This window comes from Canis lupus, chromosome 7 (assembly GCF_011100685.1).
Source record: "Canis lupus familiaris isolate Mischka breed German Shepherd chromosome 7, alternate assembly UU_Cfam_GSD_1.0, whole genome shotgun sequence".
NCBI lineage: Eukaryota > Metazoa > Chordata > Mammalia > Carnivora > Canidae > Canis > Canis lupus.
The window spans coordinates 45329367-45355527 of record NC_049228.1 but is presented as its reverse complement, the minus strand read 5'-3'; the positions used below and the strand labels follow the sequence as shown (position 1 = coordinate 45355527).

The following is a 26161-nucleotide window of genomic DNA, read 5'->3' as shown; positions in this document are numbered from 1 at the left end:
TTAGGACCAATAAAACATTAGCATATATAAGTTTTCTTCAGAGTCTCTCAAAAACATCAGTCCCCGGCTGGGAACCCTGCCTTCTGCCCTGCTCACCGTATCCCATCCTTCCCTTCCAGCGCTGCTCTGATTATGAACTAAGAATCCACTGAAACTGGGATTGCCTTCAGCCCTGCCCAACTGGTTTGAATAAGCCATTAACCATATCTAAACAGGCCTTCTTAATAATAATCATAAAAAAGATCGCGCTGGAAGATAAATGTCATTCTCCTATTATGCAGCTGCCCACACAGCTTCCTGTTTCTGGGTTTGCATGTCACGCACCTGCCCAGGGCATGTGCCATTGGCCCTATGGCTCTGAGAGATGCAGAAAAACCAGAGTCCAGAGAATTGTGTTGCTCAGCCTTTGTCCTAAGTCTGAGGCAGCACATCCCGCGGCCTTAGCAGGTGGCTGGTCACCTGTGGTCACCTGAAATATAAAGGTCTGTAGGAAGAGCAGATCCCAGGAGGAGAGGAAGTTCCACACCCACCTCCATCCACGGAAGCACCCCCGTCCCTCTGGGCTGGGCCAGTCCTCATCACACTGCCCTCCCGGCCACCCTCAAGCTGGAAAGTTTGCTTTCCTGTCACCCCTCCGAGGTCCACTCCCCCCGACCCCTCTCTGAAGCCTCTGTGACCACGTCAGTGACCTTTCTTGACACTCACGCTGCAAATGGAAATCTGTGTTCATTTTGTATCAGTTCTGGAGGCACCTCCAAACAGGGGTGTAGAGTGGCTGCCAAGGCGGTGCTTGGGTCCCCAGCATCACATTTGGGCTCCCTTTGGGAAGCGTGTCCTCACCACCACGCCTAGCAGAGGACAGCGTGAATGGCAGCTCCACGGTCAGTGTTCTCCAAGAGGACAGGAGCCATAAGGCTGCATCCTTTGCTCACAACGTCCCTAACAGCGTCCCTAACAGCGCGAGTTGCTGTCCGCAAGCCTGCGGGCCGCGCGGCCCTCCAGGCTCCAGGGCTCCGAGGACTCTGCCTGCCTGAGGGACCCCTCTTGGGAAGGAGACTGTACTTGGGTGGGGAGGATCCTCATCTTGCCAGTGCCCATCACCCATCACCTCCCCAGCCCCTGGGGAGCATGGCTCCAGGGCCAGGACTTGAGGGTGCCGTGCTAGTGGGGGGCACCTCACTGCGTGGGCCTGGGGACCTGGGGACCTAGGGACCTGGGGACAAGACTGTCGCCGGTGGAGCCGTGCTTCTCTCACACCCCTCCCCATCCCCCAGGACCAGGGTTCACTGGACAGAGATGCATGTTTCCCACTGCAGGGTCCGGGCTGGGAGCCAATGTGGGGCCTGCCCCCAAATCCACGGTTAAACGTGTGGTTAAAACTTTGCCTTCTTGGAAAGTGGGTTGTGGTGTTAAATTGGAACATGCCATCTCTCTGCCTTACAGGGAGATAAAGGGGAAGTGAGTGCTGCGAGGGGAGGTTCCTGTGGAGGAGGGCAGGGGAGGAGGGATGGCAGGGAGGATGGGGTGGGGGGGAGGAAGCGAGAGGACACCGAGAAGGAGGACGAGAGAGAAGACTAGAGGGAGGATGGGAAGGAGAGTAGGAGGGAGGACGAGAGGGAGGATAAGAGGGAGGACGGAAGGGAGGAAAGGCTGTTGAAGATCCAAGAAGGGAGGGGCTCCGCTGGAGGGGAGGAAGAGCTCCTGTTGTTGGACCAGTTGGCCTTACACAGCTCTGTGATCTGGGCTAACACACTCCCCTCCCAGGTCTCGGCTTGTTTATCTGCAGGAACAGAAGGGTTGGGCTAGAGTAGTGGCTCTCCAAGCCATCCCCAGACCAGCAGTAGAGCATCAACCAGGAACTCGTCAGAAATGCAAATACCCGCCCCCTGCCCTGACCTACTAAATAATCAGCTCAGGGGCCAGCCCAGCAGCCTGCATTTGAACAACCTCTCCAAGAGATTCTGATTCAGGCTGGAGTTTCAAACTGCCGATGACCTGATCTCCGAAGAGAGCACATACTTAGAGCTGTGCCTGAGGCCACACCAGGCCCTCCCTAATGTGGTCCTCATGGAACCGCCCAGCTCTGAAGTCAACAGGCCTCCTCCTCTGCATGAAACGGCTGAAACTTTCCTTATGAAGATTTGCTCTTTGAAACTCTGTACCTTTACACGGACTCTTCCCTCTTCTTACAATAGGTTTTTCTTTTTCTTTTTTTTTCTTTTTTTTTTTTTACAATAGGTTTTTCTTACATTGACTGTCTCCTATTTGTCCCCCAGCAGTTGTTTTAGTGGTCACCTCTTCCAGGAAGGCCTCCTAATACCTCTTTCCTCATGTCAGATGTCTTCCCCTCGGTGCTCTTTTTCACACTTTATTAATATCTCTGTGATATCACTTGCCATCTTCATCTGGTCCCTCGACAGCCTGAGCGAGGTGTGGGCAGAAACTTGTTTTATTTCTGCATATGTAGAGCCTGACGCATGGCAGTCATAGAAGACAGCTTCAGTAAACATCACTGCAGAAGTGAGTAAAGGGAGGACTTGAATTCTGGTGCCAGTGACCTAAAGGTTCAATGACTTTTGATTCTTATTAACCTCTGATCACTGAGAGTTCCGTCCTATTATAAATACCCAATGGCTGCTTGATCATCAATGCTGATGATCGTTCATAACTCTCCATAGCATATTACATGATCCAAATTCATTTGTATGTGTTAGCCCATTTGAGCCTCTCAGCAATCTCGTGAATTGGGTTAGACCACATATTGTTTTAATCATTTTAACAGCTGAGAAAATGAGTCACAGATATTACATGGCTTTTCACAGTTACCTGTTTCTGTGAAAATGATTTGTTTCATGTCTCCCCTGTGCAAGGCACTGTGAGAGACGCAATCGAAGACATGATCCTTGTCCTTCAGAAACCTATATTCTAGGAAAATTAAAATGTATCCTCCAAATAAACCACAGTACAAAGAGTGTATAATAAATCCAATCTTAAGTGCATTGGTCTATTAAGGCCCTGGGAGTTTGGTGGACAGAGGAGTCAGGGGTGGCCAAGGAGACTTGGTGGCATGCAAAAATTGCATGAAACCTGTTTAGCCAATGCCCCCTGGGCAAACATAACCCTAAATGGCAAATTCACCTCTCTGGATTACTGTCTTCTGCATTTTGGTTTGTTGATCCCTCCTTATCCTATTTGCTTCTTGATGTTTTAGGGGGAAAAAAATTTTTTTTTAATCTTTTCTTCAGATTGTTTTAGTTGTTTTCAGAAGGAAAGTTGGCCCAGATTAGCTGCCCTGCCTCTACTACAAGCAGAAATCTGCTGTGGGTTCTGGCTAGAGATGAAGATGAGAACTTTTGAGCAGTGGAGGGACATGAGTGGAAAAATGAATCAGGAAGTGGGGGTATGGGGTGGTTTGAGGGAACAGTTGTAGAGTCACTAGAGGGGTAAGAACGGAATTAAAAAAGGATTCTTTTTATTGGTTTCCTTCCCTTGCTCCAGTCAACATGAAGAACACAAGAATTTAGAGGGTTAATTCTCACTTGGTACTTCTAATCCTACTTAAACCCATGGGATTTCAAAAACAGGCAGCATTATCCGACCTACTTAATTGCTTCCTTGTTGGGGAGCCGTCAATTCCCACTGCCAGCGCTGCCCAGAAGAATGGGAAGCCTCAGCCACAGAGAGATCCACCCCACTCCAGGAGCTGCGAGCATCGGCCCTGCTCTCCCAGAGCCACTGCCAGTGTCCGGGCAGTGGACGAGCTCAGGGAACGGAGGCCCCACCGCCCCAGGGAAAAGAGCGTGGGCCTCCAGCTGCCCACCTTCCTTCTGAGGCTGTAGGTGCTGGAGCCTACACTCAGGGAGGGGCCCAGAGAACCTTTAAGAAGCCAGCCCTAAATTGCTTTCTTTTTTTTTTATATATAAATTTATTTTTTATTGGTGTTCAATTTGCCAACATATAGAATAACACCCAGTGCTCATCCCATCAAGTGCCCTCTCTAGTGCTTTCTTAGGGGAGAGAAAGAAACCACTACTTGTTCAAAATATTGTGGTTAGGTTTTCCTTCATTTGCAAATGAAACCCTCTTAATTGAGATCAGGAGATTTCAAATGCCAGGGCTGCACATCAGAGTGACATCATCTCTCTCTCTCAGAGTGACATCTTTCTCTCAGGAGGAGGACCTGAGCGGAAAGAAAAAACAACAAATGTTTATTGAACTTTCTGTGAGCCCAGCACTGAGCTGGTTGGCTCTGTGGAAACCACCAAGGTAGCAGGTTTGCAGGCCCTCATACCTAACTGAGGGACATAATAAATATAAATGATACCTCATAGTCGAATATTAAAAAAGTCTTTAAGATAATCTAATAGTTTTTGACATTTTTTTTCTCCATGGTACCCACTCAACAAAACACTCAATGTATGAAGCATACGCTCTGCTTCTTTTAAAGAGAATTAGTACCTAGAAACCTACCCGATGGGCCCCTCTGTGTCTTTTATGAGGGATGGTGAAAATTTCTGACCTAGCCCTGCATTCGATTTGTGAGTTGAGGAAGCTGGGTCTCCCTGGCCGAGTGGAAGCAGCTCATTCTCGGGGAGGCAATGGGCTTGCCATGGTTCCTGAGTGAAATCTGCAGCTCCAGGACCATCTTCAGGATTGTCCTCCTACAGATATCAGAGGGGGTTGGGGAGGAGATGGTCACATGTTGAATGGCCTTGCTGCAGCAGGATCTGATATGGGAGCCCAAAGAAAGGGAAAATCCAAATAAGCATAAGGAGTAAAAGCAAGCTCCATGGAGGAGAACCTGAGAAAGTTTATGAAATACAGATAAAGTCAAAATGGATCAGTGGTTCTCATAGCTTCCCAATGGATATCTGGCAATGTCTGGACACATTTTTAGATGTCATAGTTCAGGAGGAGTGGCGGCATCTAGTGAGTGGGGCCAGAGATGCTGCTAAAAGTTCTATGATACACAGAGCAGTCACCACAACAAAGAAATATACATCCCAAAATGCCAACAGTGCTGAAGCTGAGAACCCCTGGAACGAATGGAGAGAAGGCTAGAGAGGGCCAGGCAAGCGGATGGTGTGAGCCAGCGCACAGAGGCAGAATGAGATGAAAGTGACTTGAAAACAGAGCCCGTCCTCTTCTCTGTGTCTCCAGCACACATCAGTAGCTGCCAGATGAGTCATTAGTTGTTGGACAAATGAGTGCTTGCTGCCATCCTTGAATTCCACCCTGGCTCTTTGGCACAGAAGTCCTCTGCTCAGAATAAACAACTCAGCTCGATTGATACTTTTTTTTTCCTGCCTCACCTTTTTCCTCATCCTAAGCATTCAGAACAGGTTGCCTCTCTCACTCGCTTACTCATCCTCCTCAACTTACATTCTTACATCCAGCCTGCTCTCAGCACTCATCATACCAGCTGCCTGGTGTCATCTTGCAGGGTCTCAGGTGTGGGGGAGATGCCAGCCCTCCCCACCCCCCAGCAAGCAGCTGCAGGTGCTGGAAAACTGGGCGCCCATGTGTATTCATCAACCCGCCAACCTCCCAGCTGTCCCACCTGCAAGCTTGTATGTTCCCTGGATGGACACTCAGGCTCCGGGGGAGTTTTGCCCTCTTCTGGAAGACTCTCTCAAGTAACTGATAGGTGCCCTGTGAGCCCAGATCCATTACATATCTTTTTATACATATCCTGATGGGAGACATCTCCTTGAAGCCTAATTGTTTCCCAGACTTCAACACCATCCATCTTACTTATGCAAAGAGCCGCCAGTGGAACTGCTCAGGGCAACAAATGTAGGCAGGGGCTAGACCAGGCAGCAGGGCACCTGGCTCAACAAACAACATGCCCAAAGAGACAACAAAGGACACGGTCTGTGGCCTGCCTCCATCCTACTGCTATCTTTTCTATCCTCGCTCTGGCCTGGGCTCCAGCTCCCTCCTTTTCTCAGGCCCCACTGCTTGAGCTCGTTCTCTCTCTCTCTCTCTCTCTCTCCCCCCCTCTCCTTTATTTCATATCAAAACACTTCCACAATATTTGCTATCAGTCACTGACCCCTCCAAGGGACTGTAGATAGTCGCTTTTTATCTCTGGTTCTAGAAGAAAAAGAGCAAAGGTTTAACCTCCGCAAAATTCATTTCAAGCTCTGAGAGTGGAATTTTGCCAAGTGCTCATGCTGGGGTGTGGGGGGGACTCCTCCTTGGGATTCCTGAGATAACTGAGTGCTATCACCTCCTTCCAAGAAGCCCAGCTCTGCCTCTTTCAGATCAACTTATCCTTGTTCCTCAGATGAGCAATATCACATCCAAAGACTCACCAAGTAGCTTGGTCAGGGTCTCATAACCAAGGCAGTGCCAAAAACAGCATTGATATCCAGACGTGTTCCACACCAAGGGCCGTGGCCATGCGCTTCTAAGCAAGAAGATGAGAAGTGGCACCAAAGAGCAGAGAAGGAGGAAGGCAAACAACGGAAATCTGCTCCCATGCAGATGCCTGGCACTGCAGTGAACAGAAGTGGACGGAAGTGCCCTCGTGCTAGAAGCATCCACAGCTAGATGGAAGGCCTGGCATTTCCTCCTCTAACACATATCATAAACCCATATGCAGCAAACCGGGTGATGCAGGGCTGGGATGAGTCTGCACAGAGGTCATGTTCTGCCAAAATCACAGTACCTGATAAATAAGGCATCCTCTCGCCTCCCTGACAATTTTAAGCTAGAAAAGAGAAGCAGTGACGAGAGGAAGTGGTATGGCTTCTCAATACTTACATCCAAGCAAAAAAGAATTACTCAAAACCATGAAAGTGACAAAATCCTTAGGGGATGGTGATTTCTCTCCTTCTATTGAAGCTGGATTTTAAGATACCACGGGTATACAGATATGCATAAAACACACTGGAAGACCACACACGAAAGTATTAATATTTTTCTTTAGATGCAGGGATGATATTATTTTATTATTTTACATTATTTTATAATTTTTCTCTTGGGACACTTCTAGATTTTCACTTTCTTTATAATCAACACTTATTACTTTTGTGATTCTATATGTAACAATACATAAGACCTTACATAGGTATCTTTCAAAGTTAGTGTTAGTTTATCCAGAAAAATGGAAGGAAGGGCTTTAAAAGTATGGGCTGAAATTCTCAGCATAAAAATATTCAGAGTCTGGAATGAACAGGATTTAGGAAAACAACCAAGGATTCCGAATGGTTGAGTCAAGTTATGCTTAGAAGAGGCAGAAAAGGAACATGCTAACTGGTGCCTGGAGAAGGGGGTATAATGTTAAGCAAGAACAGAAAGAAACATCAACACCTCTTCTCACGCATCCTCTCCACCAGAGAAGATTATCCTCGAGTTGGAAAAGGCTAAGTAGACACATAGAAAGAATTTAAGCCTAACACAGTCTGTTCGAGAGGATTCTCAAATGCGAGTCACTGGATTGCCATGAGCTGATAAAGAGGACAGAGGGGGTTGGGGAGACGAGTGTGACTGGTGCTACTCAGGTGCCACTCCCAGGGTGGGAAGTATTATGGGGCAAGGTCTCGGGCCTGGAAGGCTGGCAGCAGGCCTCGGGGCAGCCAGAACTTGCAGGCCTCGCTGCTCCACTCACTGCTTTGTCTTTTCCCACATTTTCCTCGCTCTTGATCTTTGTAATCTCTGCTTGTCTCTCCACTTCCCTCTGCAGAGACATCTGCATGCAGCAGAGGAGATAGCCATCAACCAGTCCTGCCTTCCCCAAACCAGTGACCTCAGGAGAGGATTTCTCCCTCCCAGTGTCTGTAGACCAGATCCGGATCCTGGCCGTCCGTCTGGGCTCATAGCTGAAACCAGTCACTGTGGCCCAGACTATCGGTTCCACAGTTAGCCAAGCCCAAGTCATGAGCCTGGGCCTGTGGCCAGGTATGCAGACTGCTATCCCCCCGACAAACAGCTCACAGCCATCCTCATAATAAAAGAGAGCCAAAAAGCTCCTACCCACTCCACCTGCGATTCCATCCAGGCTCAAATATTTTGTACTCAATTATTTAAAAAGAATTGTCATTAGATCCACCAACAATAAATATTGATAAATATTTATTGGAAATGGCACAATTTCCAAAAGGCGTCATATGTTTCCTTATGGGTTTTGAAAAACCCTCCGGAAAATCCCCAACATAGAGCCTGAGTCCCCCTGACACTTCCATGCAAAGCTCTTCTCCTTTTCCAGGGAAGCAAATTTGGATTAATGGTTGTCATTGTCTATTGTTCTTAAGTGAGATCCACCAAGGCCATTGTGTCCCTTCCAAGAAATCGGTTACATATGTGCAGGGAAAGAGGAGAGCACGAAGCACCTGCAGACCTACCACTCAATGTCCCTTTGTTTAGAAGCCATGCTGGCTTCATTTCTACAAATAAATTGATAGAAAACTTGTCTATCAGTGTTCCAAATAAAAGTAAAGGAAGGTTGTGTTCAGATGTCATCCTGAGCCCTTAATTCTTGCCCTGAGGGACATAATAAAAGAATTCAAAACATTCTTAGCCCTGCCCCTGGAATACTTAGTCAAGGGACAATGCTGGCCTCAGGTCAGGGCCTGGCCAAGCCATTACCCTTTACCTCCCTGTGGAGTATGAGCTCTTTTTACACCTGAGAGCATCCTGATTGCTGGCACCCCCATGGAGGTGGGAAGGGACCAGGCAACAATCTCAGGGTTTTCACTCCCAGGGAGTAAAGGTAAGTGAAACTCCTTGACCAACCTCAGACTCTTGTGTTCTCAAAATTCCCATTCATTACAACCAAAGAATTACCAAAAAGGCTTGCCTGGGAGGGCAGCCCTGACTCTGGCTAACAGAATAATTCCAGAGCCTATAGATCTTTTCATTTCATTTGATTGCCTATAGAATCATAGAATGGTGTTTTGCTTGAGATCCATAATCCAGTCCCTCTTCACTAGAACACCACACTTGGGGAGAAAGCGTAGCTGGTGTTGGACATAGGCTCAGGTAGTGCTCAGGGGTGCTGATTCTCATTTGCAAGAATTTCACATGACTACATGTCTTCCAGGAACCTTGTGGAAGGAAAACCGACCAGCAGAGTGGGCAGTAGACCATCTGGATGCCCTACTCAGTACCTAACATATACCAAGTCATTCATTTGTACCAGTGCTTGTCGGCCACCGGTAGGCTTGAGGGTGCTAGGCTTGGGGGATTATAAAGATGAAAGACCATCCAGTACTGAAAGTTCTTTCACAGATGGAATGATGGGCTGAACAAGAGAAAGTTAAATGTGAAGTCTTGCATTTCAGTTGCAAAAAATCCAAATCATACAATTACGTAGAAGTGGGAGGGGGCATCTTCATGCCCCTCTGCCCTCCTCCTTCCAGAGTCTTCCTCCAAGAAGAAGGAATAACTATCCTAATGGTGACATTTCAGAATGTAGAGGAAACAGCTGCAAAAGTGCTTATATCATCATAATATGCATCTAGAAATGATTATAACATAATTATATGGCATGATGAGGGCATGGGAAGATGGTATATGCATTGAGGTGACAAGGTTTGTAGGAAAAAGAACTAGATCCTCAAAAAACCAAGTAGCAGCACAAGCATATTATGTAGAGAAGTGGACAGAAAGAATGAAATAATCAGTGCAGTGGTTGGCTCTGAGGAAGAGGAAAAGAGATGAGGTGGGCTAGACAGGAAAGGATGCTACATTCTTGTAAAAAGCCTCGTTACCCTTAAAAACTGTGTGCATGTTTTAAAAATGATCAAATTTGTCAATTTTTTTACCTTGATAAAAAATTCAGACAAATTAAAAATATTTTTGAAATATCATTTAAAATAAATATTCATAGCATAGGAGCAGAATACTAGAACAACCCAAAGGTTATTGAGAACAGAGGGCAGGCAGTACAGCATGGAAAATGAACGAACTACCGCTAATTCATCAACATGGATAAATGTTAGAAACAAAATATTAAGCAAAGAGAGTGATCAAGTGTACATATGGCACAATGCCTTTTATGCAAACATCAAAACTGAAATGCTGTTTTAGGATACATACATAAGATGTTAAAATTAAAAGTGAAGGAATGCGGATGACTGACTCTTGATTTTGGCTCAGGTCATGATGTCAGGGTCGGAGGAGGGGATTGAGCCCTGTGTCAGGCTCTACAGTCAGTGGGGAGTCTGCTTGAGATTCTCTCTCCCTCTCTCTCTCTGCCCCACCCCCCTCAAATAAATAAATAAATATTTATTAAAAAGTGAGGGAATGATTAATAGGGGATTCAAGATGGTAGTTACCTCTGATGGGAGGGGAGGAGGATGTGAGCAAGGAGCTTCTAAGTCACTTGTAATTTTTATTCCTAAAGTAGGTGGTGGTATCCCACTGTTGTATGTGTGTGTGTGTATGTGTGTATGTGTGTGTAACTATCATATACTTTTATAGTCTTTTGTATGTGTTTCGGCTCTTTATCGCTTCTTAACAAGCTACCCCAAAATTAGTAGCTCAAAACAAAGATTTATTGTTTCATATGCTTCCAGTTGGGCTCACCTGGGAATTTCTTCTCTTTGTGGTGTTGACTGGAGTTGTCTGTGGGGCTGCACTCAGCTGGAAACATAACTGGGGCTGCAACAGCAACAGTGGATTCACTCACATGTCTGGCACCTCAACTGGAATGGCCTGAGAGCTGGGGACTGATGAGGCCTCCCTCCGTCTACATAGCTTTTGTCCATTCTGTGGTCTAATTCAAGCCAGTTTATTATTATTATTTTAATGATTTATTTATTTATTCAAGAGAGGAAGAAAGACTAAGCACAAACAGAGAGAAGGGCAGAGACAGAGAGAATCCCAAGCAGACTCCCTCACTGAACATAGAGCTCAATGCGGACTCATGAGATCATGACCTGAGCCAAACCAGGAGTCAGACCCTCAACCGACTAAGTCCTGCCAAGAGCCCTAGCGCAAGCCCCTTTAAATGGCAGCTGGCTTCCAAGAAAGCAAAAGCAGAAGCTAAAAGGTGTCTTAAGGTCTAGGGTTGGAAGCCATGATGTGTCACTTCCACCACATTCTGTGGGTAAAAGCAAGTCATAAGACCAGCCCAGGGTCAAGGGAAAGAGGAATTGATCCTACCTCATCCTAGAAGGAGTGGCTCAATGGTGCAGGAATGGGGACAAGTGCTGGCAGGCATCTGTGAAGACAAGAGATCACAGCAGTAGTATATCAGAGGATCTCGTGATTAGCAGGCTTTTGAAAAGTAAATTTAACAAGAAAGGCAGAAGACTTACCAACAGAACTATCAGACGAATTAACAGTTGATTTCATAAAAATGCCAATTCTCCAGAAGTCAATATATAAAATTCATGCAATTACATTTTGAATACAGTTATTTTTTAACTGAGTAATTAAAAATTAATTGGATAATAAAATTTGCAAGCCAAGAAGAGAGCCCTACCCAGAAACCAAATTATCTGGCTCTTTGATCTTGGACTTCTTGGCCTCTAGAACTGTGAGAAATAACTTTCTGTCATTCAAACTCCCCTGTCTATGGTATTTTATTATGGTAGCCCCAGCAAACTAAAACACAATGTATATGAGATAAGATCAGAAAACCCCTTCTTTCTCCCTCTACCTCTGTGTGTGTGTGTGTGTCTCATGAATAAATTAATAAAATATTTTTTAAAAATCTTTAGAAAGCACCTTCTTAATCAAGATTAAGAACATAAAAGCTATAAAAGAAGAGTAGATATACTTGGCCATGAAAAATGACAAAGAAAACAAAAGTCCTTTGAACAGCAAAAATATCCCCCAAACAAACAAAAGTAGAGCCATAGCCCAAGGGAAAATATTTATAATGCAGGTGGTATAATGTTAATACTTAAAACAAACAAATAGAACATACAAGTGCAGTAAGAAAAAGACAATTGTTGCAAAGAAATGTGGACAAATCAAACTAGAAAAAAGTCCAGAGTTGCAAGTTCAGATAGCTATAAACATGGTAAGATGCTCAAATTCACTGGCAGGCATGGAAATAAATGTTACACAGCAACAAAACATCACTTTATGCCCTTCTGATGGGCAAAAAAAAAAAAAATGAAAAGCCGTAACTCCTGTTGCTGGCGTGGTTGGAAACCACATTGCTGGTGGAAGTATAAAATATCACAATCATTTTAGACAGCCATCTCATGCTATCACTAAAATTCCAAACGCTTATGACTTTTGACCTAGCAATGCCTCTGCTGGGAATCCATCCTATAAAAATAAAATCACTAGTACATATGTGTGAGAGTATTTGTGGCTGCAGAGCTTATAGTGAGGAGAAAAAAAAATGGAAACAAATGGAATTACCATGAATAGGGGAACAGCTGAATAAATTTGGGTACAACCTCACCATGAATATTATGCCACTATTTAACAGAATAAATTAGAAATAAAACAGGTGGCTTAAAGGGGTCCTAAGGAAGCATGGTTGGATAAAAAAGCAAGTAGAATCAGGAGGTCACAACTTGATTCTTTTTAATAAATGAATCACCAAATAGTGCTGTACATTTAAATATTTGTGCTCATATGCACATATATGTACAAGTATCTGTACCTGCACACCTGTGTCTGGTATTTGATAACATGAAGAACTAAATGAGGAGTAAACTAAAAAGAAAAAACTGCACAAAGATGAGCATATAAATAATCGTATTTTTTCAGCTATTAAATTTGTGTTTGCAGGAGGTTATGTGCCGAAGGATATTAAATTAAGAGTAGGGTTTTGGGTTTTTTTTTTTTTTTTTTTTCCAAGGCAGTACAGCAGCTGCACTGCCTCTACTCAGGGAAATGCAGTGCCTGGTCCCCTGCAGCCGGGACCTTGGAATTGGAACAGAAGCAGCAGTTTGGGAAAGTCTCCACCCACTTCCATTAAAATTATGACAAGACTTGTCAAATCAAAATCACCATGAGATACCCCTTCATACCTGTTAGAATGGTTGTTGCTCAAAAGACAAGAAATATCCAGTCTTGGCGAGGATGCAGAGAAAAGGGAATCCCTGTGCACCATTGGGGGAATGTAGATTGGAACAGACACTATTAAAAACAGTATGGAGTTTTCTCAAGAAATTAAAAATAGGACTACCATATGATCCAGCAATCCCACTTCTGGGTATATATCCGAAGGAAAGAAAATTTCTGCTTTGAAGAGACACCTACCCCCATGTTCATGACAGCATTTTTCCCAATAGCCCAGGAGTGCCAGGGTGGCTCAGTCAGTCAAGCAGCTGACTCTTGATTTTGGCTCAAGTCATGATCTCAGGGACATGAGATTGAGCCCCATGTTGGGCTCTGTGCTCAGCACAGAGTTTGCTTAAGATCCTCTCCCTCTGTCCCTCTCCCTATCCTCCTCTCTTTCTCGAGAACTTTCTAAAATACATAGATAAATAAAATAAATATATTCCCAATAGTCCAACACATAGCAACAACCAAAGTGTCCATCAACCAATGACTGGATAAAGAAAATGCGATTTATATATAACGGAAAATGTGATATACAGATATAGATATAGTGGAATGTTAGTCATAAAAAAGGAATTCCTGCCTTTTGTGACAACATGGGTGAAATTTGAGGGCATTATGCTAAGTGAAACAAGTCAGAGAAAGAATGACAAGTACCATGTAATCTCATGTATATGTGGAAACTAAGAAAACCCAACTCAGAAACAGAAAGAAAATTGGTAGTTGCCAGCGGTGGGGGTGCCAGTGGAGTGAAGGTAGTCAAAGGGTTCAAGCCTGCAGTTATAAGACGAGTAAATTTCTAGGATGTAACGTGCAGCATGGTGACTATAGTTAATAATATACTCTACTGTATAGCTGAAAGTTGCTAGGAGAGTAGATTTGAAAAATTCTCAGCGCCAAAAGACAACCAACCAACCAAACAGAAATTGTAACTGTATAAGGTGATGTGCTAACTAAGCTTATTGTGATAATCATTTCACAATATAAACGTCTATCAAATCTCCACGTTGTGTACTTTAAACTTACATGGTACATCATATGTCAATTATATCTTAAAGCTTGAAAACAAAAAAAGAATTATAAGATCTGTCCTTCCAGGGACACAGCCTCGAGCAGACACCCCTCAGGCACCATTTGGCCTAAATCCCAGTGGCAGATGACCAGGTAGGGAGACCAAAATAAAAAATCAGAGAAACCTCACCTCCTACTCACCCCTGACTCCCAGATCCTTAGAAAGCCCAGCTTAGCACTTACCGCAGTGCTCTCCCCCACTTCCTTGACACCCCATGGTGTGTGGCACCAGCATGGTATTGGGACCAGACCATCCAGGGTCTACACTTCTCTCTGCCTCTCACCTGTATGCTTTGGATAGATCCCTTATCTTCTCTGAGCCTGTTTCTTTATCTATAAAATGGGAATGTCACTATTTCTCAGGTGGCTGTGAAGATTAGATTAGATTATATATATGAGACTCAGAACAGAGTTGGCATCTGCCAAGGAATTGCTGATGCTCTAGTGACAATTAATAATGTCATTATTTGGGGGACAGGCTCCGGGGACTGGCCATGATGGGAACTGGGGTGCCTAACTTTCCTCGTGATCAAAGCAACATAAAGGTTTTTCTAGCTTGCAAGTGGCCTTTCCAAATAACCTGGATGCCCATCCAGTCCTGGTGGGAATGTGAACTTACATAGATGTTGAGAAAGTCATGAGGTAGAATATAGTAACTGGCTCAAGAAGAGGCCTGAAGCTCCTAATGGGGCAGAAGGCCTGGGGGCTGGGAAAGGCTCAGCCTGCCTAGGATTAAGGGAAACCAGTCCATCTGGTCCTCCCACTTCTGGAATCTGTCCTAAAGGCTTGTGAACCAACATGTTCATTTCAGATTCATTTATAATAACTTAAAAGTGGAAACACCTTGCATATCCAAAAAATAGGTCCATTGTTAAGTAAAAGAGGCATAGACTTTTGACAGGATGTTATGCTGCCGTTTAAGAGAATGCTCACAGAATTTTCATGTCATAGGAAAATTCTACTGGCATAGGGTTAAGTTGTAAAAGCAGGGTAGACGTGGGTAGACGCTATTTGATCTCATGGATAAAGAACGGATGTAAAAGGAAAGAGACTGGGTGGGAATATGCCAATGTCAACAATGGGTAGTAAATCTATGGATGGTCTCCTGCGCTCTCTTTATCATTTTCTGTATAAATTGAAATTTCTACAATAGGCATGCAGCATGATGATGGCTGGGGAGGAACAGCTAAAAAGTCCAACTAAAAACTAAAGTTGCTGAGATATTTGACTGAGCAACAGCTACACAGTTGTCATTGGAGGTCCCATCTCTCGACAAGCCCCGTTACCCTCTGATCTTGGAGCTTCAGTCTTTTCCACTGCATTTTGAGGGGTGGAAAGATGGGTCCCTTCTGCCAAGCTGCTCAAACACCACAACCTCTAACATCCCAGAGCAGAGGAGATCCTGGGCTCAGGACAGTAGGGGACACAAGCTGAGACCAAAGACCTTCAGAGCCTCTGGAACCCACTGCTCTGATTGGGGAAAGCCTCTGGGAAGGGGCAGTGCTTGTGGGGAAATTGGAAAACTTGGTAAAGAGAGAGTGAATAGCATCCTCCTCCTGCTTTTTAAAGTTTTATGTAGGGTGCCAGTGAGTTCAAACTTTGTGGTTAATAAACTAGAGATGCAAGTAGAGATGTTTTCCAAATGGGGGAGGGAATGAGGGCATGATGAGAAGGGGTCGCTGAGCTGAGTAGAATCTGCAACACAGAAATGGTGACATTGGCCCTAAACACGTTCCACCGTCCCCTTCTGTTTTCTCCCCTCCTTCGACACTTCCTCCACCCCTTCTCCCACTGTTTAAGCCACCTAGAGTCCCACCCCCACCCCCAGAAGGGACAAGCCAATGAGGAGAAGTGCAGGTTTCCTTCCCAAGGTTGGAAGCGGAAACAGGGCTCAGCCCGGTGAGAGGTAGCACAGTTGGTGGTTTTTCAGATCAGATTCCAGATTCCATGGGAGGATTTGGTCTCCATTGACCTTCTAAGCTCTCCTGGGAGGTGAGGGCAGTGCTCACAGCAGAGAGAGGTTCCCTGGGTCCTTTCTGTTCCTGCCCTCAGCTCTAGGGTGGACCTGGAGGAAAGGTTAACAGGGAAGGTGATGATGCCTTTGGCCTCTGGCATGGAACTCACTAGTGTCTACTCTCTCCTGCCCCCAAACTGTTCCAGTCTTGGCTCCCATTCCCATGATCTCTGGCTAGAGTTGATAAGGTAGAGAGGCCCCTCCCTGGAGATTCAGGGCACCAGAAGGGTCCTTCAGGCACATCTAATCCATGGCCATAGTTTGACAGAGGAGAAAAGAGAAATTACTTTATGGAGCCTTTCCAATAGCCCCAAAGCTTCTAAGTCACAGAGGACCAAAGCTGTGACAAAGGCTGATGCCAATCCATGAGACTCAGGTCCTTCCTAATGACCCCCAACATCCAATCCCCACCTCAATGCTCAGAGAAAGGAGGAGGGAAGACTAAAGAGGACCCAGTTGTGCCCATGGCCTCTGACTTGCCTCTGTGGTCTGGCACCTCCCTCACCTTCCACCCCCAAAATTGCCCTGCGTGACTGAATGACTTCATACAAATTGCATTTATTTGCTCATTTCTAATCACATCCTAGGATCTCATGCCTTCTTGATGGTAAATAAAAGGGAACAGAAGATGCCTCCTAATGACCTGGAAAATCAAGTTCATACCTTTCCCAAATCAGAATCAATTTGTTCTAAATCTAGTCAAGTCAGAGCCAAGCATGAGCAGAAGGTCCACCCACTTGCCCATTTCCTCCAGCCTCTGAAGGCATAGTGAGTCACCCTCAGAGCCTGGCTTAACCCAAGATGAGTCAGTATCTCCTGTTTGCATACATGGTCATTACTTTCTCTTCAGAAAAAAAAGGTGGGAGCTTGTCTACAGGTAGACAAGCATTGACAAAAATTATTCTTCAAAAATATCACCAGTCTTACATAGTGTCTAAAACCCCACTGTTTCAGACACTCCTCAGAGCAATGACCCTTCCTAGAATGTTTGATGAAGACAGATTAGCATCTTATTAAGTGACAGTATATTTCAAGGATGAAGAATCCAGTTTCTGGACCAAGTTCCACTTCGTATGGATGAGTAAGCTAGTACTGTACCAACTTTCCTGAAGATAACAACTATCAGCTCCAGAACAACAACAACAAAACAAAACAAAAAATGAAAAACAACAACAAAAAAAACCCCACCTACCTGGAGGCTGAGGGTTTTAGAAAGTGTACAAAAGCTACAGATTCGGGCAGCCCTGTGGCCCAGCGGTTTAGCACTGCCCTCAGCTCGGGGTGTGATCCTGGAGACCCGGGATTGAGCCCATGTTGGGCTCCCTGCATGGAGCCTGCTTCTCTCTCTCTCTCTCTCTCTCTCTCTCTCTCTCTCTCCCCCTGTCTGTTATGAATAAATAAATAAAATCTTTTTTTTAAAAGCTACAGATTCTAAAGGAAAGATGATACTTGGAAGAAGGGAATAGTATGAGTTGAGTATCCTATTTTTATGACTTTCAGCCTGGAGGTCAGCTGTGGCCAATGTCCTGAGGGGCAACTAAAATTGACGGAGACTACAATCTTTCTGGCCCGAAGAACGAGAACCAGGGGTAACCACAACTGCTGGAAAGTAAGGTGGAATCTGGGAAGGGAGAGGGACAGAGAGAAAACATCTCAACTTTCATGTGTAAATTCTCCTCAGATTTCTGCCCCAATCACCTGTACACAGGACAGACTTCAGGCAGCCCAGCTAAGGATAAGACAGTTGAGCTGAGATTTGAGATGTCACCCTAAAAACAAAGTTTGCACTTTGAGCCCAAATCAAGTTAATTATTTGCTAAAACAAAAGTTCAAATCTTTTGGAAGGAATACAACAAATCCAGACTCCACAACATAATGATCACACTGTCTGGAATACAATCCAAAATCTCTTGACATATGAACAAAATGTGACCCACGTCAGGGAAGAAAGGCATTCAATGAACACCAAGCTCAAGACAATGCAGATGTTGAAATGAGCAAATAATTATTTTAAAGCAGCAATTTTGCCCATGTTAAATGATGTAAGGAACACAATGAGATAATGATGAAATGATAGTGTTAGCAAATAAATAAAAACTACCATAAAAAAGAATCAAATGGAAATTTTATAACTGAAAAATGCAATATCTAAAATTTTAAGAAATTAATTGGATGGGCTTAACAGAATGGAGAAAACAGAGGAAAGAGTCAGTGAATCGAAAGAGAGATCAAGGGATCCCTGGGTGGCGCAGCGGTTTGGCGCCTGCCTTTGGCCCAGGGCGCGATCCTGGAGACCCGGGATCGAATCCCACATCGGGCTCCCGGTGCATGGAGCCTGCTTCTCCCTCTGCCTGTGTCTCTGCCTCTCTCTCTCTCTGTGACTATCATAAATAAATAAAAATTTAAAAAAAAAAAAAAAGAAAGAGAGATCAACACAAAACATCCAACCTGAAGCATACAGAGGAAAATGATAGAACCCATAGGAGAATATCAAAAGGTCTAACACATAGGCAATTGGAGTCCTAGAAGGAAAAAAGAGATGCATTAGAAAAAAAAAATATTGAAGACATAATGACCCCCAAAAATCCCCAAACTTGGGAAAAGAAATAAATTTACACACCTAAGAATCTCAGCAAGCCTCAAGCAGGTTAAATAAAAGAAAACCATGCTTGGGCACATTAAATCAAACTTCTGAAAACCAGAGATAGAGGGACCATCTTGCAACAGTGATTCAAATAACTGGTTTCTCCTGTCAGAAATTATGGAGGCCAGAAAACAGTATGTCAAACATCTTCCAGGGCTGATAGTTGGCAGAAAAACCTAGCCCAGAATTCTACATCCAGAAAAAAAAAATTTATCAAGTATGAAAGCAAAATAAAGATCTTTCAGATAAGAGAAAACTAAAAAAATTTGTAACTAGAAGACCTACACTAAAGAAATGCTATAGGAAATTCTTCAGCCTGAAAAGAAATGAGACAAAATGAAGATATGAATCTTTAGGAAGGAATGAAGGGCATCCAGAGTATAAATATCTGGTAAATATAAAAGGCTGTTTTTTCCATCTTAATTTCTTTCAAACATATAGGATTATTTGAAATGAAAATCATAATACTGTCTTGTATTTATAACATCTGTACATGTCAGATGTTGTATAAAGGAAATGTTATATGTGATCTATATCCCACTGGGGGTGATAAGTGGACCTATATGGCTGCAAGGGTTCTGTATTTATGTGAAGTAGGACAATATTCGATTATACTGTGAAATTTAAGACTGTATATCGTGATTGTTAGCGAGCCACGGGGCTGGGGGAATGCAATGATATATAGCAAAACTACCAATATGGAAATTAAAATGGGATTCTAAAAAATGTTCAAATAATAATTTTTAAGAGGCATCTGGTTCCCCCTGGAGTGCATGGTCCAAAAGAGAGAGCAAGAAAAAAGCCACAATGACTTTTAAGATACAGCTTCAGAAGTCACGATGTCAATTTTGCCATATTCTACTCATTATATACACAAGTCACAAAGTCCGCCACAGAGAAATTAGGCTTCACTCCTTGAGGGGAGGAGTGTACTTCTGGACACAAACTAAAATCATCTCAACTCCCCAGATGCAATCGCCTTTAATTTTCTTCTGAGTCTTTACAGAAATTATCTACACATGCAAAAGCTGATAGTCCTTTCTCCTTAACATAGCTAAAATCACACTCTCTATACATATTATTCTACGCGTTGCTCTTTCTGTCTGATAATATATCTTGAGAATCCTCCTAAGTCAGCACATGGAGTTCTACCTTGCTCTGGTAAATAGGTTCAAAGCGTCCAATTGTAGGATGTCTATGGTACCTAACCAGGCCCTGCAGATAGTCATATAGGTTATTTACCATAACAGAATAATGCTGCAAGGAAGATTATAGTATGCATATTTTTTCCAGCTTAGGCAAAAAAAAAGTAAAGTTCTAGAAAATAAAGTTCCAGAGTAGAATTGCTGGAAGAGAGGATATACACATTCACAATCCTGATTACGTCAATTCGTCTTCCTTTTTTTAAAAAAAGATTTTATTCATTTATTCATGAGAGACACAGAGAGGTAGAGACACAGGCAGAGGGAGAAGCAGGCTCTTAGTACTCCAGGATCATGCCCTGGGCTGAAGGCAGGTGCTAAACCGCCGAGCCACCCGGGTGTCCTTTTTTTTTTTTTTTTAAGATTTTATTCATTTGTCAATTCGTCTTCCAAAAAGATGACTGGTTGACACATTTGTCTGTGTTACTGAGAGCCCATTTCCCCACCCTCAGCAATGCAAAGTTTAATGTAGCTTTAAAATGTTGCCCACCTGGGGTACCTGAGGGGCTCAGTGGGTTAAGCATCTGACTGCAAGTCAGGTCATGATGTCAGGGTCCTGGGATCAAGTCCTGTGTCCGGCTCCCTGCTCAGCAAGGAGTCTGCTTCTTCCACTGCCTCTGACCCTCCTTCTGCTCATGCTCGCTCTTGTTCTCTTTCAAATAAATAAGACCTTTAAAAAAATTAAATTAAATTAAATGTTGCCCACCTGATATGTCTGACATGGTATTTCACTGTTGAGTTGATTTGCTCTTTTAAAATCAGCATTAAGTTTATCGGCCATTTTTATTTCTTTTCTATGAACTATGCTCTACCTTATTAACATGTGGAGCAAAGGTAATGCGTCTTTAGGTATCATGTATGCTGCAAATGTTTTCCTTCACCTTGTCATTTGCCTTGTGCCTTTTTTCCCCATACAAAATGCTTAAGTTTCAAGCTAGTCAAATTTAAAGTGAAATTTTTGCGAGGTCAAATGTATCAACATTTCATTTTATGATTTCTGGGAAGGTTTTTCTCCCAGAGTTCAAAACCTCTCCACTTCATGGTTCATTTTCTTTTTTTTTTTTTTAATTTTTATTTATTTATGATAGTCACACAGAGAGAGAGAGAGAGAGAGGCAGAGACACAGGCAGAGGGAGAAGCAGGCTCCATGCACCGGGATCCCGACGTGGGATTCGATCCCGGGTCTCCAGGATCGCGCCCTGGGCCAAAGGCAGGCACCAAACCACTGCGCCACCCAGGGATCCCCTCATGGTTCATTTTCAAAGTCATTCATGCCTTCGACTCGCACTTCTATGGTTTCAACGTTTACCTTCGATTAATTGTGCCATCTGAAACATAGGTTAAAAAGTAAAGACGAGGGCAATCCCGGTGGCTCAGCGGTTTAGCGCCGCCTTCAGCCCAGGGTGTGATCCTGGGGACCCAGGATCGAGTCCCGTGTCAGGCTCCCTGCATGGGGCCTGCTTCTCCCTCTGCCTCTGTGTGTGTCTCTCATGAATAAATAAATAAAATCTTAAAAAAAAAAAAGTTAAGGACAATATCTAGCTTTATTTCTTTTTATCTAAGTGACTAACTGGGTTTCCCTGCATCCGTCATTAAGAAATCCATTTCTTTCCAGGGATTAGAAATGCCCTTTTCTTAGATGTGCTAGGTTCCCTCTGTTTTACAGACTGTTTCTGAACTCGGCTTTGTTTCATCAACAACTGCCCTCTGAGGAAGGGCAGCTTTGAAGCACAGAGAAAAGGTCCGGGCCTTCGCAGCTGGCCGCCAGGGAGGAAGCAGAGCAGGGTAGGTACTGTCTGGAGCAGCTCGGGAGGGCGAGCGGGAGGAGGGTGAGGATTTGGGGAGCGTCGCGCTCACAGAAAGGAGATTGATATCTAACTTGCATAAGTTCCATAATGATATTTTTAGAAGCAATTGTCCTGCTTCCCAAAGCAACTAAAGCTAACAATGAGCACTCACTTGTCCAGGTCCTCAGAGGAGCTGATTTCACGGACAGAAGATGAGTTTGCTACTTAGTTAGCCAAATATTTCTAAGGTTCTTGAGGTCACCCTGACCTCTGACAGGGATCTACTTCCAGCTACTGTCTTCCTCTGACTCTGGAACGCCTACTGGCTTGGATCAGAATCTGAATCTGCATGTATCCTGGGTCCCCAAAATAGCAAGATGACCCTGCCCCTTTCTGGAGATTAGTGGCGTCACTACGAGCAGGCACCAGCCCCGTGAGGCTCGCCCCGTTGTCCCTGCTGCAGCAGCCCCGGGAGGCCGCGGTTACCCACGCCTGACGGAGGAAATAACTTGCCCCGAGCACCACTGCAGTTGGCGGGGAAGCTGGAACCCAGAGCAGCACCGTCTGCTGCAGAAGCGGTGGCCTTACCGGGATGCGACACGGCGTCTCCCGTGTGATCTGTGGTGTAGAGGGGCCAGTGACACAGAAAGACTCCCAGAGGAGAGGAAGTGGAAAGAAGACTAACAAAGGAACGACCAGCCCCATCTTCATTCAGAGCGAGCAGGAGGACGCGGCCTCATCTACCCCGAGAGCGAGCGACTGAGGGACCCCTGAGCCGTGTGTCCTCCCAGCCTACGTGGGTGAGCTGCTCTCCCCCTGGCCGCCCCACGTCTCAGGGAATGCCCTGCCCTCTGGAAGCCTCTTAGCAGAGATCTGATTTGACCTTGCCTGCCTGGCCACCCCAGCCTTGCAGAAGGCCCTGTCTGTGAACTGGGGGCGTTATTGAATCAGCAGGGGCAAAGGAATGAGAAAACCCTATTAGCCTGTAACCCTGAGGCCTCCAACCGGAAATTCTGCAGGTTCCTTCTGCTGTTGCTGCTCCTTGCCACTCCACTTCCCCCATTGCCACTCCTGAGGTTTACACCCTAGTTCCACTGACCTAGGCCAGATTAAACCTGATTAAGAGCATCGAGGGACAGAGAAGGGCTCAAAGCACCCCAGAAACAATCCTGGTTTCGTGTTCCAACCCTTCCTTCTCGCAAGTATCCATACGGGGTGACCACATACAGTTGGGCAGGCTGTATACTGCACAACATCACCGGGCATATAAATCACAGTGGCCCCGGATTCATACTCTGTGTTTCCTCAACTACTCGGACGCTGGTGTCAATTTACAACTCACCCTCAGAGGCCTGTCTGTCCACATACATCCCAATCCTCTCAGGTGGTGACTCCCAGGAACACTAAGAAAAAGGACCTCAAAATGAGAGGCCCATATTCTGCTTTCCATAACTGGGAAAGTGGACGCCTTCTCCCGCCCTCTGTTCTCCCCCTGCCCCACCCCAGCATTCATACGTAGATCCCTAAAGCCAGAGACTCTGCCCAGAGATTCGTAGTGCTGGATGTTTCTAGAAGAGGGACCACAGGTCTGATTCGCCCAGGACAGTCACAGTTTATGACTCTCGGACTGGTGGTGCCAACAGTTTTAGCACTGGTCCCACACAAAAGCGTCCCGGCTCAGATAGGAAATCATAGTCACCCTACTGAGAAGCCACAAATGAGCCAGCCCGGAGGGACTGGGGAACAGTGGCGTCAGCTTATTGACCAGTAATTACACGAACAAATAGAGAATCATTTAACTGAGCAGCCACTCTGTGTACATACACATGTGTCTATGTGCCTGTCACACGCGTGTGTGTATATAAACGGGTTTGATGTATGGATGCATATCTATAACGCACATGTGCATGTCCACACGCACACACAGCTACCACCTATTGAGCGTTACACACTCCTCAACCTACCAGCCTCGGCATTAGGAGCTCTACGGGCTCTGCAGCTTCCTGTATGTACACTTTGTTTTTTTAAAAGATTTTATTTATTTATTCATGAGAGACACACAGAGAGAAAGGCAGAGACACAGGCAGAGGGAGAAGCAGGCTCCATGCAGGGAGCCCTATGCGGGACTCGATCTCTAGACCCTGGGGATTACACCTGTGAGCCAAAAGAAGATACCCAACCACTGAGCCACCCAGCCCCCCTGTATATACACTTTAAAACCAAGATTTTAGGGGCACCTGGGGGTGGCTCAGATTGTTAAACGTCTGCCTTCGGTTCACGTCAAGATCCCAGCATCCTGGGATGGGGCCCCACGTCAGGCTCACCGCTCAGGGGGCGGCCTGCTTCTCCCTCTCCCGCTGCCTCTCCCCCTGCTTGTACTCTCTCTCTCTCTCAAATGAATGAATAATAATAAAAAAAAAACTTTAAAAACCCCAGGATTTTATTTCTGACTCCTCCAATTCCACTCCGACTTAAACGGGGTCGTTCTAGCCTTTCCCTTGTCTTTAACTGGAGCTTTTTTCTCTAGCAGAGGGAAATATAGCTCATTATCTACACTGCATCTCCTTGGCCCTTCAACACTCGTGTATACACACACGGTTTCAGAACCCCTAGCTATTTCCTTATGAGAAGCTAACTCACTAACTTCAGCACAACACTGTTTTCCAAAGAAACCCAGGTCAGTTCTGCTCTTCTCTCCCATGGGCTAAGCTATTCTCTTGGGATGCATTCCAGTGTTGTGTCGTCTTCTGTGCTCCATTTGGGGTTCTCCCCATACCCGGGTTAATTTTTTTAAATTACGTCTGTCGAATTCATTCTCTGTGGTGTATGATTCTACACAGTTGCATTTGCAATTTGACAGGATCACATGTCCACTGCCCCAGTCATGGTGCGGAGCCACCCAGGCATCCCTGATTTTTTTTAAAGATTTATTTATTTATTTATGAGAAACATACAGAGAGAGAGAGAGAGAGGCAGAGACACAGGCAGAGGGAGAAGTAGGCTCCACGCAGGGAGCCCTACGTGGGACTCGATCCTGGGTCTCCAGGATCCCGCCCTGGGCTGAAGGCAGCGCTAAACCGCTGAGCCACCCAGGCTGCCCCTTGATATTCTTTTTTTTTTTTTTTTTTTAATTATTCTTTTCGTAGTGTTGGTTTTCAAGGGTTCTTTGTATATTTTGGATCCAGATCCTCTGTCAGAGATGTGATTTGCAAATATTTTCTCTCAGTCTGTGGCTTGTCTTTCCATTCTCTTAACAGTATCTTTTGGAGAGTAAATGTTTTCAATTTTAACGAAATCTAGTTTATCAGTTTTTAAAATTAGTATTCTTTGCCTAACCTAAGCTTACAAAGACTTTTTTTCCTGTTTTCCCCTAGAAATGTTATAGTTTTACATTTTACAATTTGGTCTATACGATATTTTAAGTTAATTTTTATGTAAGGTGTGAGTTAGAGGTCAAGGTCCTTTTTTTATGTTTATATATCTAGTTACTTATTTTGGTATAGGAACATCCAATTGTTCCAAAACCATTTGTTGAAAAGATTATCCTCTCTCCAGCACATTGCCTCTGGACTCTTGACAAAAATCAGTTAGTTGCACTGGTATTTCTGGACTCTCAATTCTGCTCATTGATCTTTGTGGCTCACATCCCACCACTGCCACATTATCTTGGTTTCTGTACCTTTACCGTGGTTCTCAAAATCATGTAACAACAGTCCTCTCAATTCATTCTTCTTTTCAGGAAACCAATTCTGGCTCTTCTAGCTCCTTTGTCTTTCCATAGAAATTTTAGAATCTGCTTGTAGAAAAAAAAAAAAGTCCATTGATGTATTGATTGAGATTGTATTGAATGTAGAGATGAACTTGGGGAAAAATAGACTTTTTAAACTGAGATATTCTGAGGTCACGTATCAAACACAGTATAATCTGCTACTTAGAACATTGAAGGATAGACCACCTGGGTGGCTCAGCTGTTGAGCATCTGCCTTCTGCTCAGGATGTGATCCCGGGTCCCAGGATTGAGTCCCACATCGGGGCCCCTGCATGGAGCCTGCTTCTCCCTCTGCCTTTGTCTCTGCCTCTCCCTCTGTGTCTCTCATGAATAAATAAATAAAATATTTTTTTAAAAAAAGAAAGAGAGAAAATTGAAGGATAAATGAGAAAAGAGAAGATTCTGAGTAACCCAAGTGTTAGTAAGTAGAGGAAGCAGCTACCAGTCCCAGGGCTGAGGCAGGAGTGGGGTGGGAGAAGGTTACTGAGGCCTAGGAGCTCAGAGGAAGGGGCCCAGCACAGATGGTGGCCAGCTCTAGGAAGGGGAAGGAGGCCCGCTCATGCTCTAATGATAAGGTGGGAGGGGGACAGACATTTTCACATTTTTACACTTCTGAATTCTGGATGCACATTACTGTCAATAGTATCTTACAATTATAAAAAGATAGGGATCCCTGGGTGGCTCAGCGGTTTGGCG

The 26161-nt window shown here is 44.7% G+C and overlaps 2 long non-coding RNA genes across 2 annotated transcripts; one reads left to right on the top strand and one right to left on the bottom strand.

The window, feature by feature from the left end:
• Positions 1–3980: 3980 nt before the first annotated feature.
• LOC119872689 lies at positions 3981–11157 on the bottom strand. The gene is made up of 3 exons (XR_005361687.1): positions 11113–11157; positions 4471–4661; positions 3981–4180 (listed from the first exon to the last, which is right to left on the bottom strand). It is a non-coding gene; the product is annotated as an uncharacterized LOC119872689 (long non-coding RNA).
• A 6432-nt stretch (positions 11158–17589) lies between these two features.
• LOC119872688 lies at positions 17590–23983 on the top strand. The gene is made up of 3 exons (XR_005361686.1): positions 17590–17672; positions 21576–21694; positions 21877–23983. It is a non-coding gene; the product is annotated as an uncharacterized LOC119872688 (long non-coding RNA).
• Positions 23984–26161: the final 2178 nt, after the last annotated feature.